This window comes from Monodelphis domestica, chromosome 4, assembly GCF_027887165.1.
Source record: "Monodelphis domestica isolate mMonDom1 chromosome 4, mMonDom1.pri, whole genome shotgun sequence".
Taxonomy (NCBI): Eukaryota; Metazoa; Chordata; class Mammalia; order Didelphimorphia; family Didelphidae; genus Monodelphis; species Monodelphis domestica.
The window spans coordinates 98024041-98042517 of NC_077230.1; the positions used below are offsets into that span (position 1 = coordinate 98024041).

The following is an 18477-nucleotide window of genomic DNA, read 5'->3' on the forward strand; positions in this document are numbered from 1 at the left end:
CTCTAAATCCATGATAGTATTTCTTGTTTGAAAAGAGAAGTCTTGTACAGTTTGAATTGGTACTTTTTGATATGTCTTTTGCTTCTTTATATATGCTAAAAAATTCTCTTTGTTCCTGAGATGACAGAATTTGGAAACTATATTTCTGAATTAATTGAATTTGGAGTTCTTTGTTGTTGTGTCCTATATATTTTGTAAATATTTTGTCAATCTTCACTCCACTTTCTATGCCTCTAGGAAGTCTTCCCCCTTCCCATAGTCTCCAAAAATACAATATTCAGGGTCTTTATTTTTCCTTTTTTCTTAGAAACCAACCATTCTTAGTTTGTCAATCTTCATGCTATTCTCTAAATTGACATTCTCAAATCATCCAGCTGTGTTGTTTATTGATTTGTTGGTTAATTATTTTGCCATCTGTTTTTTCTTCCCATCAACGCCTTTCTATTCTTCATAGAATCTCACATTTTGTTATGAACTTTGAGGCTGTCATTTTGTATTTATCTTTTGTTGCTTATCCTTCATTGATTCTAACTCCATCTTTATAATGCCAGATCATCTTTAATTTTTCTTATTGAAAAGATTAACTTCTCTGGAGAGTTACAATAGATCCATTTTCACAACTAAGGCTTTTTCCCTTTCAGGTCTATAACCTTCAGTATTTTTTACTCCATAATATTTATTAATTTTGTTAAAGCTTTTTATTTTGCTTAGCTACCTAATCAATTAATCCTTTTTTCTCTTCTGTGAGGGAATTGTCTTTGTGATGATTTTTGTTTCACTTTGATTTTAATTTTGTTTTTGTTTGATTTTCTTTGACTTTAATGTACTTATTGCTATTTTGGAAGTAATAAAAGGCAATTCAAACACATCTTCATACTCTACCATTTTGTCCATCCTACCTTGAATTCTTGAAGGTTATGTCAGTAAAAAAAATCAGCTCTGTAAGTTCCCACCATGCTAAAGAAAAAATGTTTTAATAATAAAGTTTTGAGCATGGGGCCAGTAACAGGATATTTGCCTCTCATCTGATGACCAGCCTAGACTATTTGTTTTTTTACTGTCTTAAATTTTTTAATTTAATTTTATGTTTGTTTTTTTAATATTTTTTCATAATTACATGATTCATTTTTTTTCTCCCTACTCCCTCGCAGAGCTGACAAGCAATTGCACTGGGTTATACATGTGTTATCAATTGATACCTATTTCCATATTATTCATTTCTGTAATAGAGTAATCTTTTAAAACCAAAATCCCACATCATGTACCCATATAAACAAGTGATAATTCATATTCTTTTCTTATGTATTTCTACTCCCACAATTCTTTCTCTAGATGTGGATAGCATTTCCTGAAACATTATATTGCTATTAGTAGCATATTGCTATTAGTAGCAAAGTCTATTAACATTATATCATTCCATAATGTCTCTGTTTCTGTGTACAATGTTCTCCTGGTTCTGCTAATTTCACACAGCATCAGTTCATTGAGGTCTTTCCAGTTCATATAGCAATCAAGCAGTTCATCATTCCTTATAGCACAATAGTATTCCATCACACTCATATACCACAATTTGTTCAGTCATTCCCTAATCAAGGGGCATCATCTCATTTTCCAATTTTTTGCCACCACAAAGAGCACAGCTATAAATATTTTATACAACTGTTTTTTATTATATTTTTGATGTACACCCCTAGTAGTGGTATTGCTGGGCCAAAGGACATGCATTCTTTTAAAGTCCTTTGTGTATAATTCCAAATTGCCTTCCAGAATAGTTGGATCAATTCACAACTCCACCAGCAATGCATTAGTGTCCCAATTTTGTCACATACCCTCAAACATTTATTATTTTCCTTTGCTGTCATATTGGCTAAACTGCTTGGTGTGAGGTGGTACCTCAGAGTTGTTTTGATTTGCATTTCTATAATCAGAAGGGATTTAGAACACTTTTTCATGTGCTTATTGATAGTTTTGATTTCTTTATCTGAAAACTGTCTATTCATGTTCCTTGACCAAACTGACAAATGTCAGTTGGGGAATGGCTTGATTTTTTTTATACATTTGACTGAGTTCCTTATAAATTTTAGAAATTAGACCTTTTCCAGAAATTTTTGTCATAAAATTTTTCCTAATTTGTTCCTTCCCTTCCAATTTTGGTTGCACTGGTTTTGTTTGTACAAAACCTTTTTTAATTTAATATAATCTAAATTATTCATTTTACATCTTGTAATGTTCTCTGTCTCTTGCTTGGTCATAAATTCATTCCTTTCCCATATATCTGACAAGTATACTATTCTATGTTCACCTAATTTACTTAAAATTTCCCTTTTTATATTTAAGTCATTTACCCATTTTGAATTTATCTTGTTATAGGGTATGAGATGTTAATCTAAACCTAATTTTTCCCATACTGTTTTCCAGTTTTCCCACCAGTTTTCGTCAAATAATGAGTTCTTGTCCCAAAAGCTGAAATCTTTGGGTTTATCAAGCACCAGCTTGCTAAGGTCATTTACTCCTAGTCTATTCCATTGATCCACCCTTCTATCTCTTAGCCAGCACCATATTGTTTTGATGATCACTGCTTTATAGTACAGATTAAGATTTGGTACCCTGAAGCCTCCATCCTTCACATTATTTTTCATTAGTTCTCTTGATATTCTTGATCTTTTGTTCTTCCAGATGAACTTTGTTATAATTTTTTCCAATTCTATTAAAAAAGTTTTTTGGTAGTTTTACAGATATGGCACTGAATAAATAAATTAACTTAGCTGGGATTGTCCTTTTTATTATATTAGTTCATCCTACCCATGAGCAATCAATGTTTTTACAATTGCTTAGAACTAGTTTTATTTGTGTGAAAAATATTTTGCAGTGTTCATCTAATTCCTGAGTTTGTCTTGGCAAATATTCTCAAATATTTTATATTGTCTAGAGTGACTTTAAATTGAGTTTTTCTAACTCAAGCTATTGAGTTTTGTTGGAAATACATTGAAATGCTGATGATTTTGTGGGTTTATTTGTACCCTACAACTTTGCTAAAATTATTTCCACTAATTTTTTAGTTGATATTCTAGGATTCTCTAAGCACTATCATATCATCTGCAAAGAGTAATAGTTTAGTTTCCTCATTGCCTACTTTAATCCCTTCAATTTTGTTTTCTTCTCTAATTGCTACCACTAGTATTTCTAATATAATATTAAATAATGGAGATGATAATGGGCATCCCTGCATCACTTCCAAACTTATTGAGAAGGCTTCTAACTTATCCCTATTGCAGATGATACTTACTGATGGTTTCAAATAAATACTGTTTATTGAGGGCAGCTAGGTGACTCAGTGGGTTGAGAGCCAGGCCCAGAGATGGGAGGTCCTGGGTTCAAATCTGGACTCAGACACTTCCTAGCTGTGTGACCATGGACAAGTCACTTGACCCCCATTGCCCTTACCACTCTTCTGCCTTGGAACCAACACACAGTATTGATTCTAAAAGGGAATGGAAGGGTTTTAATTAATAAACAATCAAATAAATAAATAAATGCTGTTTGTTGTTTTGAGGAAAGGCCCTTTATTCCTATGTTTTCTATTGTTTTCAATAGGAATGAGTGTTGTATTTTGTCAAAGAATTTTTCTGCCTCTATTGAGATAATCATGTGATTTCTATTAGTTTGATTGTTGATATAGTCAATTATGTGAATGGTTTTCCTAATACTGAATTGGCCTTGCATTCCTGATATAAATCCCACCTGGTCATAGTGAGTAATCCTTGTGATAATTTGTCATGGTCTTTTAGCTGATTTTTATTTAAGATTTTTGCATGTCTGTTCATTAAGAGGTTGGTCTATAGTTTTCTTTCTCTGTTTTTGGTCTTCCTGGCTTCTGAATCAGTACCATATTTGTGGCATAAAATGAATTTGGTAAAACTACTTCTCTGCTTTTTTGTCAAGTAGTTTGTTGATTATTTGGGATTAGTTGCTCTTTAAATGTTTGATAGAATTCACTTGTGAATCCATTTGACCCTGGGGACTTTTTCTTAGGGAGTTCCTTCGTGGTTTGTCCAATTTCTTTTTTGGTTATAGGATTAAGTATTCTATTTCCCCTTTTGTTAATCTAGGCAATTTGTATTTTTATAAATACACATCCATTTTGCTTAGATTGCCACATTTATTGCCATATAATTGGGCAAAGTACCTCTTAAAAATTTCCTTAATTTCCTCTTCATTAGAGGTAAAATCACCCTTTTCATTCATGACACTGTTAATATGGTTCTCTTTTTTAAAAATTAGATTAACCAATACTTTATCTTTTATTTGTTTTTCAAAATACAAAAAGCTCCTAGTTTTAATTATTAGTTCACAAGTTCTTTTATTTTCAATTTTATTAATTTTTCCTTTGATTTTTAGGATTTCCAATTTAGATTTTAACTTGAGTTTTTTCATTTGTTCTTTTTCTAGGGTTTTTATTTGTATGCCCAATTTGTTGATCTCATTTTTCTGTTTTATTGACATAAGCAATCAGGGATATAAATTTTCTCCTGAGTACAAGCTGCTTTGGCCATATACCATAAATTTTGATATATTGTCTCCTCATTTCCATTCTCTTTAATGAAATCAGTAATTGTTTCTATGATTTGTTCTTAAAATGCCAGTTTTAGAGAATTAGATTATTTAATTTACAATTAATTTTTAATTTGCCTCTCCCTGAACCTTACTAATTTTAATTTTTATTGGATTATTATCTGAAAAGGTTGCATTTATTACTTCTGATTTTCTGCATTTGTTTGTGATGTTTTTATGCCCTAATATATGGTCAATCTTTGTATATGTACCATTTGCTAGTGAAAAGAAAGTACATTCCTTTTTATTCCTGTTTATTTTTCTTCAGATATCTATTAACTCTAATTTTTTTAATTTCATTCACTTCTCTTACTTCTTTCTTATTTATTTTTTGTTTTAATTTATCTAGATCTGATAGGGGAAGGTTGAGGCCCCCCACTAGTATAGTTTTATTATCTATTTCCTCCTTAAGCTCCAATAATTTCTCCTTTTAAAATCTGGATGCTATATCATTCAGTACATAAATATTGAGTACTGTTATTTCTTCATTGTTTATACTCCCTTTTTATGAGGATATAATTACCTTTCTTATCTCTTTTAATCAGATTTATTTTTGTTTTAACTTTATCAGAGATCATGATTTCTACTCCTATATTCTTTTTCTCAGTTGATACCAAATAAATTCTGCTCCATACTCTTACCTTTACCCTGTGGGTGTCTACCTGCCTCATGTGTGTTTCTTGTAAACAACATATGGTGGGATTTTGGTTTTTAATCCACTCTTCTATCTGATTCTCTTTTATAAATTAGTTTATCCCATTCCAATTCACAGTTATGATCACCATCTGTGTATTCCCCATCATTTTGATTCCTCTTTTAATCCTGCCCTTTCTCCTTTGACTGTTTCCCTCCACAGTCATGTTTTGCTTTTAATCAGACCCCCTTTCCCCCCACCTTTATTTTATTCCCCTTCCTAACCCATCCCTTCTTATTCTCCTCCTACTTTACTTTAGGGTAGTTTAATCCCTGCCCCACAACTTTTACCTCCATTTTATTACTCCCAACCCCATATCCCACTTCCTTATTCCCCTTCTATTTCTCTATAGGGTAAGAGAGGATTTTATATGCCAATAAATCTAGTTATTCTTCCCTCACTGAACCAATTCCAATGAGAGTAAGTCATAAGTATTACCTGTCACCACTCTCACCCTCTCCTTCTTGTAATAGTATTCCCACCCCTACCCCCACATGCCTCTTGTATGGTATAATTTACTCCATTTCACTTCTTCCTTTGTTTTTTTCTTAGTATAATCCTCTTTTTTTCTCCTAATTTTTTTACATATCATCCTAAACAGCTTAATACCAAAGCTTCTGTCTATGTAGATTTTTTCTATCTACTATGATCATGAAAACAATTTTTAAGAGTTAAGGATATCATTTTTCCATATAATAGTATAATCAATCTGAACTTATTGAAGCCATTACATTTTTTTCTCTTTCCTATTTATCTTTTCATGGTTCTCTTGAATTTTGTATTTGTACATCAAATTTTCTGTTTAATTCTGATTTTTTCTTTAAGAATGCTTGGAAATTTTCTATTTTATTAAATGTCCATACTTTCCCCTGGAAGTATATAGTCATTTTTGATGGGTAGATGATTCTTGGTTGTAAACCCAGTTCTCTTGCCTTGCAGAATATCATATTCCAAACCTTGTGGTCCTTTAGTGAGGAGGCTGCCAGATCCTGTGTAATCCTTACTGGGGCTCCATGATATCTAAATTGTTTCTTTCTGGCCACTTACAGTATTTTCTCCTTGACCTGGAAGCTCTTGAAGTTGGCTATAACATTCCTGGGAATTGTCATTTGGGGATTTGATGCAGGGAGTGATCTGTGGATTCTTTTAATGTCTATTTTGCCCTCTCATTCAAGAATTTCAGAGCAGTTTTCTTAGATAATTTCTTGTAATATGATGTCTAGGCCTTTTTTTGACCATAGCTTTCAGGTAGTCCAATCATTCTCAAATTGTTTCTCCTGAATCTATTTTCCAGCTCAGTAATTTTTTCAAAGAGAAATTTCATGTTTTCTTCTATTTTTTTCATTATTTTGATTTTATTTTATTATTTTTTGATGTCTCATAAAATCATAGCTTCTATTTTCCCATTTCTAGTCTTTAAAGACTGATTTTCATCCATGACCTATTGATTCTCCTTTTCAATATGATCTATTCTGCTTTTCATGCATTCTTTTAATCACTGAAGTTCTTTGTCTGTTCTTCTAACAGGTCAATTCTGGTTTTTAATATGCTTTTTACTTCATTTGATTTCTGTCTTTTTCTTTCCATTTGGCCAATTTTACCTTTAAGCTGTTATTTTCTTTTTACATTACTTTCATTTCTTTTTCCCACTTTTCTCCCCATTTTTCTTCTATCTCTCTTACTTGGTTCTTCAACTCCTTTTTGAGATTCTCCAGAAGTTGTGACCAGTTTCCATTTTTTTTGAGAGTTTGCATGTTTTTGCTTGTTTCTCACCTTCTCCTGTTGCTTCTGGTTTTGTTTTGGGGGTTTTTAGCTCTTTTTCTCCATAGAAATTTTCCAAAATCAAGAGCTTTTTTTCTGTTGTTTACTCATTTTCCCACTGGAAGACTGAAAGGCCTGTAAGTTACTGGTCATTTTTATCTTCGTTTCTGTCTTACAGGACTTTGCCTTGGGGCTATCTTCCCTTCTATGTCAGAGACCTAAGCAAGTCCAGTACTATAGAGCTCTGACCCTCACCTCTAGGGCCTGGGGTAGGTCTGCCAGGTTTTGTTTGTTTGTTTGCTTTTTGTAGATGTAGCAGATTTCACAATGTTTTGCCCTTAGGCTATCTTCTTTGCCCCTGATGCTACCTCTGCAACTATTGCATCTGCTGCCACTAAGTGAGTCTGGTGCTATTAAGTTTTCAATCTCACTGCCAGGTCCTGGAGTTTTGAGGGGTAAGTGTGTGATGCTTTTTCTTTAGTGTAGCAAGCCTCCTAGAATTCAGAGATTGCCCTAGTCTTGGTGTTGCCTCTGGAGTGGTAAGTGAAGAGGGAGAGGTAGTCAGCCTACACTTTACCTTGTGCAGTTTTGTCCCTTATAATGGGGAAATGCCCTCTCACTGACTACCTTTCCCACTGTTTCCAATGGAAGAGCCTTTTTATTTGTTCTGCTTTGACTTCTGTACTTTTGAGACACTTTTTAATGATTGGATTAGAAGGAAATTCAGAGCAGCTTTAGGATTTTCCTGCTACAACACTACTATCTTGGTTCTGCCCATAGACTAATTATTAAAGACTGATTTCTTTTAGCTACAGTAGCTCAAGGATGTAGTAGTTTAAGTTGTGTGATATAAACTGGTACATGAAATATTGATAAATTAGAAACATATCACTTCACTAGGATAGGTTCAATTCAATTCAACAAAAATATATTAAGCAAAAATGTGTAATACTAAGTACTAGAGGTATATATGTATGTACATATACATATATATTTTAAATATTCTACTCTAATTGGTATGTTATACCATATACATAGAAAAAAGTTAAAATAACATAATTTGGGAAAAGAGAGAGAACTAGAAGAGGGACAGAAGAAAGCCTCATGAAGGTGATAGTACCCAAGGTGAGTCATCAAGGAAGATGATATGAAGAGAGAATTGAACTCTTAGTTCATTTTAATGCAATCAATCAGCAATCTTTAATTTAATCAATTCAAAAATTTGAAGTACCCCTACTTAGTACTTGGTAAGTTGCTAGGTAAGAGAGCTCACAAATAATTTACTAGTTCACACCCCCAAAGGCCACAAGCACTACCCCACCTTGGGCAATGCTAGGCAAATTGGGAGGTTGCAATTGGCTCCTGTGAAGAAAGGGAGAGACAAGAAGTGATATGGAAAAGGGAGATAAAAGGCCAAGCCCAAGGATTGATTTTTTCACTCTGCACTGGTGAGCTGAACTGAAGAGAGACTCTTCTTGAATGTGTCACATTGTCCTAGACTTGTCCTTGACTGGAGCTTTCTACACTGGAGAGGCTTGCTCAGTGAGTAACTCGGGCTGAAGAAAGAGGCTTGCCTTGGTGGATTTCTGGCTAAAGACACCACTGGGTCTTCCACATGGATATTGATACTTGAGGGAGCCCTTTCCAGGAGTTGAGCCAGATTTCACTGAATCAGCACTTAGGCTGGTAGGCTAGACAAGGTTCTGTCTCCTTCCTACTACCTTGTTGTAAATAGAAATTGCTAATAATCATTTTTACTTAAGGGCTAATATTTTATAAATAGTGACCACAATCTTACTTTTGTAACTCTCATATTGAGTCAAACCTAATTTTAATTCTTACAATCGGATTTCTGAAAAGCAAAAATAAAGGAGTGAAATCCAAACATAGGAAATACCTTGTGTTGATTTTACAAAAGATCGGATAGTTCAGTATAACTGAAATGTAGTGTATATGAAGGTGATAAATATAAAACCAACCTGGAGAAGTAGTTTGAAGCTAAATTGGAAAGACTTGAATGATAAGTTTATGCTTTATCATAAAAGCAATGGGGAACCATTGAAGATTTCAAGAAAGAGAGTGACAAGGTCTGAGAAAATTACCCTACCTGTCTTCTTATACCTTATCCTACTACCACCACCCTCATGTAGTCTATGATCCAATGGCATGGACCTTATTGCCATTCCTTGCTCAACACCCAGGCATTTTCACTGGATGTCCCCCATGCCTAGAATATTCTCTTTCCTCATTTCTGCTTCCTGGCTTCCTTTAAGTGCCAACTAAAATCCCATCTTCTACAGGAAGCCTTTCACAATCCTTAATGCTAGTGTATCCTCTCTGTTGATTAGTTTTAATTTATCTTCTATATAGTATGTTTGCATATAATTGTTTGCATGTTGATTCCCCCAATAAACTGTGAGCTCCTTAAGGGAAAGGACTGTCTGTCTTTTGCTTTTCTTTGTATCCTTAGCATTTAACATAGTGCTTCGCATTAAATAGTAGGTGCCCAAAGTCAAAGAAGCATGCATGCAAGTGAGAATTTACATGCATGCAAGACAGAAAGCTGAGGACAGAAGAGCTGTCAGTCAAGTGACAGTTCCATTGGAATGGAAAGACAGTTGTCTGGGATGTCCGGGAAAGACAGTTGGAGCCAAGCCAGCAGCTGTACTGGGCTGAACTTACTTCTGACCTAGGCTGAGACCCTTTTTGGCTTCTGACAGAGTAATGGAGATGATGGGGTTCAAGGCTTTTGAACTAAGTTTTGGCTGCTTCTGGCTGATGGTGAAGACCCTGAAGCTTTTGGTGACTGACTGATATTTACCTGGCTGATTAGAAGAAAAGAAGACATATAGTTATCCTCATACTCCCTGACAGGCTTTGTCTCACAGTTGTGACAGAACTGCTGTTTCCCCAATATCCTCACAGACAAGGCTCCTTGTATAGACTAGGGAAAACCACATCTCTCTTACCTTATCCTCCATCCTTGTCCTTTCTTCCCCAAATAAATCCCTTACTTGAGAAATCAAGAGGACAGAGTATTTTCTCTAAATCTCATAGTTCACACTGAGTGACTTAAAGAAGGGGGAAGGAGAAGGAGGAAACCAGGAGGTGATGGGTGGAGGGTAGGTAAAATCTTGATCCATTAGTCATCCAGTATTGATCAATAGACACCCTCAGGAGTATCCCTCTATTACAAAGTATCCCCTTTATTATACCAATAAAAGACTATAGACTGACTAAATTCCAAAGATCTGAAAACAGTACTTGGCAACTGATTGGATATGAAAATGGAAGCATACTCTAAAATATAGATTCATAGTCAACCAAGTTAGCAAACAACTCAGAGCTCCGACCCAAAGAAATAGTATCTTCTTCTTTTATTCTCCTTCCTATCAACACATATACCTCTGTAGCCTAATGGCCAACACAATACCTCTGTGGTCTAAAGGCCATTTTAAGATATATTGCTTTAGAAACCTGGGTTATTTCTACTTGTGTATGCTGCCTACAAGCAACTTTTAAGTGGCAGAGAGGCTGGTACTGTCACTAGAAAATTTGGTGACAGCTGTTGCCTTTCTGCCCTAACTTCCTGATGGTAATAACACAGTATTATAAGTGGCCTAGCTTCCTAGTTCAATATCAAGTCACTCTTGCTGATAGTTCTATCCAGTCTATAATATCCCCAGTCCTGAATTTTCTGCTTTGAGAGTCATATAATGAATCTCTACCCTTTTAATGCCAGGTCGAAGTAACTGCATATTCTCCCTGATGATTCAAGACTCTGCTTGACATCCTACTTCTCCCAGTCCTGTTTTCACATCCTTGACATTTAGTCAGTCATTAATCTTTGATTGGGAACCTACTCTGGGTCAGGCACCACATTAAATGACAAGAATACAAAGAAAAGCAAAAGACAGTCCCTGCGCTCAAGGAGCTCACAGTCTAGTGAGGGAGACACCAAGCAAATAATTATGTGCAAACTCAAGGCAATGTAAATATTCCTGGAGCCTACAAGAAATTTGCCCTTAATACACTGTGTTTTAAATCATTATTCTTATTTTCCCCATGCTAGCTCCAAATCTGGACTTCATGTCTGTTCCGTGGCCTTATCAATTCACAACTGCTCTCCTTTAAGCAACTGATGTTACAATTCCTTACAATAGAACTTGTCTTTCTTTTTTGCTTCTGTTTGTATCCCCAGTACCTAGCAAAGAGTAAATGCTTAATAAATGCTTATTTACTTGATTTCATTTAAGGAATATGCTATTGCCAGCTTGAACAGGTTCCCAAGTGCTGATTGTTAAACCTTCAATGTGAGACTTTTTATGTTGAAAAAACTGCAAATGATATAAATCATAAATTGATTTACTGGTTTTTTGATTGTCTAAATTTAAAAAAATGATGGAGAAAATGTTAATACTGAGGATTAACTTTAAAATTCACCATTCCTTCTTTTTCTAGAGAGCCAGTTGTTACACATTTACTATGTTCCATTTTGGCATCTCTTAATCAAACCAGTTCCCTTTCTGAAACAATTTGGGCTTTGCAACTAAAGACATTCATTTGTATCTTGGGAATTAATTATTTCATGTTTTCCCTAAAGAATTTACTTTGGTATTTGTTTGAAGGTTGCTTATATTTGGGCTGTTTAAATACTCGGATATTCCCTAAGTGTGATTCTTCTATTAATTCAAATAACAGCCCATTTTTTTCCTCTTATCTGTGTGCCTGTTGTCAGTGTCCTTTAAATCCTTCACAGGTGATATTGCTCAGCATGCTAACGATTTTGCTTTAGTTCTTTTGAAAATACATTGATATCAATGTAACATGTATACTGTCCACAGGAATAGTCCTTCATTTTCATGCTCATGATCAGTTCACCTTTTCAAGTCACATATCTGTAATGGCATCCTTAATGGCTACTTCTTTTGTGCAATTGTGAGTTAAGGGTTGCATCTTACTTGACTTTAATTATGAGGAGATTGTCATAATCCTATGAGGTACTAAATAAATTTTACTAGACATGATTCACTGAAATAGTTAAATTTCCATAAAGAAACTTCCATTACTAATGCTCATTGTCAATCTGGTGTCTGTCCAAGATACATATAATAATGAATCAATTCTTTTGGCAATTCATCCAACTGCATATCATAGATTGAACAATAGACATTGTTAATTCATTTGTTTTTTTTTTCCTGAGTGGGTAATTAAGTCAAACTTTATCAAGTTATAAACCTCACTTAGTAGACTGTAAAGTTTTGGGTCTTGATGCAATCAGCACCATATCATGGTGCTATCATACTCAATAGGAACATCAGAAGTATATGCCTATCTAAAGGAAATCCTTCCTCCACTTTTAATCCATGCTGCAAATATTCAATGACAGTAACCAACACTTTTGCAAGCCTCCCTTTTTGATGTCTTTCTTAATACTTATGGAGGAACCTAGAACAAATTAGACCCACTGAGGAAAAGCAGCCATAAAAGACCTGCTTATAAGTTTGCCTGAGATTTCTGGCAAGGTCCAAATCTCACAGCTGCAAACTGTTGTATGGTTCAAACTCAGATAAGGAGAACCCCTGAAGGATTCCTCCCCAAAATCATCATAATAAAACCTTGAGCTATTCCTTATTTTGAAGAGCAAAGAAGCTTTTGTAAAGTCATGACCAAATGAACCAGACCTTTCATCACCAAGTTATTCAGAACAAATTAGCTGTCAATCTTTCTCAATTTGCTTGCATCTATAGAGGAGCCCTAAAAATGTTTTGAGTAAAGTCATTTCATAAACAATATTCTGTCGGAAAGTAACACCTCCTAATTATGATATAATACCTAGTACTTTACTTTCTATAAAAATCTTTCTCTGTATCTTAATAATCGAATATCATGCATCACCCCATCTGGCCCTGCTTTGTGTATCTCTCCCTCCTTCCTTCCTTCTTTCTCTTTTTTTCTCTCTACTTTTTTTCTCAATGTCAGAACCCTGACTCAACACACACACACACACACACACACACACACATATATACATATACATTCATATATATTATTTTTGATGATCTTTCAAATAATCTTACCTAATTTTGACATATGAATAGCAACCTCTTATTGGAGGAGAGACTTTAAGGTAATATTTTCCTTTTTGAATAAAATGTTTTCTAATCAACTATAAAAGTACTGTAAGCACAGTAGAATCTTATATCTACTACATACTTCAGTCAATTTTGTAACTATTTAGATGTAATTTGCTCTAAAATATTGCTTGCAAGACCCTGCCTGCTCCTTTCCCTAGTCTTTTCCAAGGATGTTTCAATAGATGTATAGATATTCTTATAGCAATTTAGTCAAGATAGAAAAGTAGACTTAGGGGTCAAAGTTACTAACATTCTCTTAGTTTTCTTTAAATACACATTTTTCAAATAGATTGATTTTAACACAAAAATACAAAAAAAAATCATGATTCTAATTCTATGAGATGTGCTTGAACAAAAAAAACTCATCATTTTGAATCTCAGGGGCATCCATCTTGCAGCTTGAAGGAATCCCCCCTCTTACTATCTTATGGGAGAAATTCTAAAGTGCAGGAACAGTAACTAAGCAATAAGGATCAATCTCTTAAAATCAAAGACAGCAAAACAAAAATAATGAAGTGACAGCTTTGTATCACCCACTCAAAATCACTAAGATTGTTGGTTCTGACTTAAACAGGATAAAAATATATTCTGTCCAACCAAAAAACCAAGTCTTGCTATTTTTATCATTTAACAAAGCCCAAAATATCAAAACCTGAATGTCTTACAAGTTCCTACTAAGTTTTTAACTATCATAAACACTATGAAATCATTTTATGTCTCTTCAAAAAGGATTTTAAGTGATTAAAATCTGATATTATTTGAGATTTTATCTACTTCAAACCTCTTTAAAGTAATACAATCTACAATGTGTCGTGTTGCACACCTGTCAGCACTGCCACCAGGGAGCCTGAAGTTGGCAATCTCTTGAGTTAAGGAGTTCTGAACTGCAACAGGCTATAATGATCAGATATCAGATATCACAAAATTTGATATTAATATAGTGAGACTTCATAAGCTGGTTGCCTAAAGAAGAATGAATGGGCCTGGGTCAGAAATGAAACACATCAAAGCTCTCATATGGGATTGGCTATGAGTGGCCCCAGACTTCCAACCTGGATGAGATAAGGAAACTCAGTTCTTAGATAGATAGATACATAGATAGATAGATAGATAGATAGATAGATAGATAGATAGATAGATGGATGGATGGATGGATAGATGGATGGATGGATGGATAAATGATAAATAGGTAAATGAATGAACAGATGGATGAATAAAATAGGTCAATATAGTAACTAATTAAAAAAGCAATCCCTCAGAATCCTAATGATAAAAATTTTTAGGGAGGCAGCAACATTTAATACTAATAATAATTGATAATATTTATATTGTAATTACTTTTTTTCCAGGCACTGTACTAAGGACTCTACAATTATAGTTACCTCATTTAATCCTCACAATAACTCTGGAAGGTAGATCCTATTATTATCCTCATTTTACAGATGAGGAAACTGAGGCAATAGCACCACTGCACTTAAGTAGTAAATGTCTGCAGATGGATTTGAATTCAAGTCTTCCTAATTCTGGGCCCATGACTCTATCTATTATGCCACCTAGCTGTCATATTTTATCTTTAATGAGTAAACCTAAGTATCTTTTCTAAATATAGGATTGACACAAGCTGTAGCTTTTTTCCTATCTCAATTGACCTTGGCTAGAAGTGATGTCTACGTGAGAGGAGGCTGATTCATAGGAAGAAAAAACCAGGTATCCACTGACTCTAGGATGCTAATAATAAGTGAATTTTAACCCTTTCTTTCCTGGCTCTGGGCCTTTACACCATTTGTTGACCACTATTTCCAAACAATTCCACCACACATGGACCTCTCCCATCTTCTTTCCAGCTCTCCTTTATATATTATCTTCCTCCATTAGAAATAAAGCTTTCTTGAGGGCAGGGACTGTCTTGCTTTTATTTGAATATTATGTGCTTAGCACAGCATTTGACACATGGTTAAGTGCTTAATAAATGTGTTTTCTTTCATGAGGGATTCGTATTCTGATCCTATGTGTAAGAATTAAATTTAGGACTTTTTTTACTAAATAAGAGAGTTAAAAAGTAATATTGTGCTAGCTGATTTTAAAATATTAAAGCTTAAGTCAAAATGTGTAATTGTTTGGAAATAGTGGCCATGAAATGGTGTAAAGGCCCAGAGCCAGGAAAGAAAGGGTTAAAATTCACTTATTACTAGCATCTTGTGCACAGAGTCCAAGATTCCAGTGGATAGATGGGAGGGAGAGGAAAGGGAGGAGATGGAGGTGATAGCCAAAATGCAGATCTAATGGTTTAGAAGTTATCAGTATAATCTTAAACAAGGTATTTCACCTTCTGCTGACTCAGTTTCCTGATTCAAAAATGACAGAATTATAACAGATGATTTATAAAGTCCCTTCCAGCTCTCAGTCTCATCATTCTAAAGTCTGTTGTTTGGAAGCGAGGCCAGGTCCAAACCAGAAACCGCTATCTCCCTGGTAGAAAGTTAACTGAACTGCTTGTATAGTACATGAGAAGAAACAAAATAGCCTCTGGCATCCTCGCCTGGGAACTCAAACCTATCAAATTTAGCTTATTTCAACAAATACTTATTAAATAACAGCTATGTACAAGGCAGTGGGCTGGGAATCTGAAGATTTTTTATATAAAACCCTTTGTGCTCTCAAAACGATTCTATAGAAACAATTCAAGAGATATAGAAGGATTTGAAATTGCTTGTCACAAATTTAGATAATTTCGACCTTTTTCTAAAGTACGTTTTGATTTGGTTAGAAGTTTTTCACTTGGGCAGGACTGACTATCCAGTTTGAGAGGATGGAAGTTCCTGGATCCTCCACTGGGGCCTGATGTACTTTGGGAGGAACTTCCAGAAATTATTACAGTGCTTCTTAGAGAAGATGACTAGCAGGATGAGCCCAATTCCTGCCCTGGCTTGCCAAAAGGCATGAACCTGAATGAAGCTGTTTGGATAATGAAAAACCAAGATTAGGGTGATATGCTGATTCAGCAGTCTCACAAAATACTTAATGTTTTGATGTATTACATATGTCTCACAAAGTGTATAATAGTTACACATTAGGAGTTGATTAGGTCTTGCCAATACACACTTATGAATCTTTTGTGTTTGGCATTTCTTTTGTATGGGAAAATAAATAGCTCTTTTATATCTAATTTACATTGGACATTGAATACTATTTTATTCCTGTTTTAAAGAAATTGTAGACATGAGCCAAAATTACATTTTAAGAGATTTCCTACAGGGGCCACAGGTAAGATATAAAACATTGAATCTCTTTAGGAAACAGGGTTCCCCAAGAAGGAAACTAATCTATGAGTGCAACATGGGTCCAGTTCTTAGAGGGGTCCATTCATATAAATGAAAAGGGTAATCACTCTAGCCTCCTTGGACCCATCAATGATTTATGTATGTGGTTATACTATAATATAAATGAAACATCCATTAACGTTAAAATTATCCAGCTAATCTTGACATTTCACAAAAGTCTAGCTAATGTTGAAAGATCTAGTAATAAGCTCAGAAGGAAATTTATCATCCTGATTTCCTCAAAGCATTATCTTATATCCATTCCATCTTTAACTATCCATCTATCTTGTATCAAAACTGATCTAGAGTTATTTCTACTACACTGTTTTATATAGAACTATATCTACCTGTCATGCTACATAAAATAATCTTACATTCTACACCCCTATAATACTTTACATCAACATATATCGATACTAATCTCCAAATCAACTCATTATTCCAATCACATAACTTGAGACAGCTTCCCCTCAACAGATGAGCACTTGCTCTTTAAATGGCAAATGCCTTCTTCTTTCTCCCATCCCTAGCAAATGAAGTCTTAAGAGACAGGCATTAGTCACATAGTCCTACCTAATATATATCTTCAGTCAAAAAGACCAATAAAATTCCATATATAATTTTGAAGAATAGTAGAAACAAAACAAATATCACAATTTTACCATTATAGTATCCATGTGTGAAATATTGTGGTTCTGACATCTTTTAGAAAGATTATAAAATAATAGTTAGAAATAATCTATAGAAAAAAAAGAAATAATCTATAGAAAAACAATATTTGTTATTAAAAAGTTTTTCTGTTATATTCAGTATTTGTGTTGAATTTCTTTAAGGAAAAACTTTTTCTAAATCTCTAAAGGTTAACATATGTAGTATTTTATAATTGTTCTCTAATCATAATTAGCCCAAGTTCAATCTGCCAGATATAGATATAGACAATGGCATAAATATAGTTATAATCCATGCAAATCTCTGAATATGGGTACTTTGAGAAAGCCAAACTGAGTTAAGTATTTTTCATGCCATTGCAATTACTCATTCACCCCTTTACCATTTTATTATCTTTTCTCACTTCCATGTCCTTACAATAACCTAATATTAGACTTTTCCTAATATGTTGGGTCCTTAATCTAGGGTCCATAGAAAAGGATTCATGGATAGATTTCAGAGTATTTACAAAATTGGATGAGAAAAAATTAAATCTCTATTTTTACTTACCTCAGATTAAAATTTAACATTTCCCTTTATTGTGAATGAAAACATCAACAACACTATTCTGAGATGGGATCCATAGGTTTTGCTAAACTAAAAAGGTCCATGACACAAAAAAGGTGAAGGTTAAGAACTCCTGCCTTATACTGTCTTCTACCTTTACTGCAGGGTACTTGAATGAACCTCTTAAAAATGTGATAAAGATTGCATTCTCCTGAAAATTTATGGTTACAGACACTGTGACAGCCCAGAGTCACTAACATCAACATATGGTGAAGCCTCCATCTATTATAAAACTGGATGCTATTGATATGCTTAATATTAATGCTCTAAATATATTACTAAATATATTTTATCTGAAAGATAGCACATTGAATATACATATGAATAAAATTCGTTATTTGGTCAGGTAGGGGAACCCCCTCCATCAATTCAGAATTTCAAGGAGTTTGAAATACATATAGGTTAAGTGTTTTGTCCAAAAGCAGCACATAGCCATTAAATGTCAAAAGAAGGATGTCAACCTAAGTCTTCTGACTCCAAGCTTTGTATTCTAGACATGCTAGCACTTCTAGCTCCTGAATTTCTTTTAAATCTGAGAACATATATATATGTATATATATATACACAAATATGTATAAATATACATATGACATATATACATATATGTGTATATATAATTAATGTGGTCAGGACAAGCCAATGGGCCCAGTATGAGTAAATGGATAATGAGTATGTTCAG

General features: G+C 34.1%; 1 pseudogene; it reads left to right on the top strand.

The window, feature by feature from the left end:
* Window positions 1-16422: 16422 nt before the first annotated feature.
* Window positions 16423-18477, top strand: part of LOC100618458 (BTB/POZ domain-containing adapter for CUL3-mediated RhoA degradation protein 1-like) — a 31981-nt pseudogene continuing 29926 nt past the window's right edge.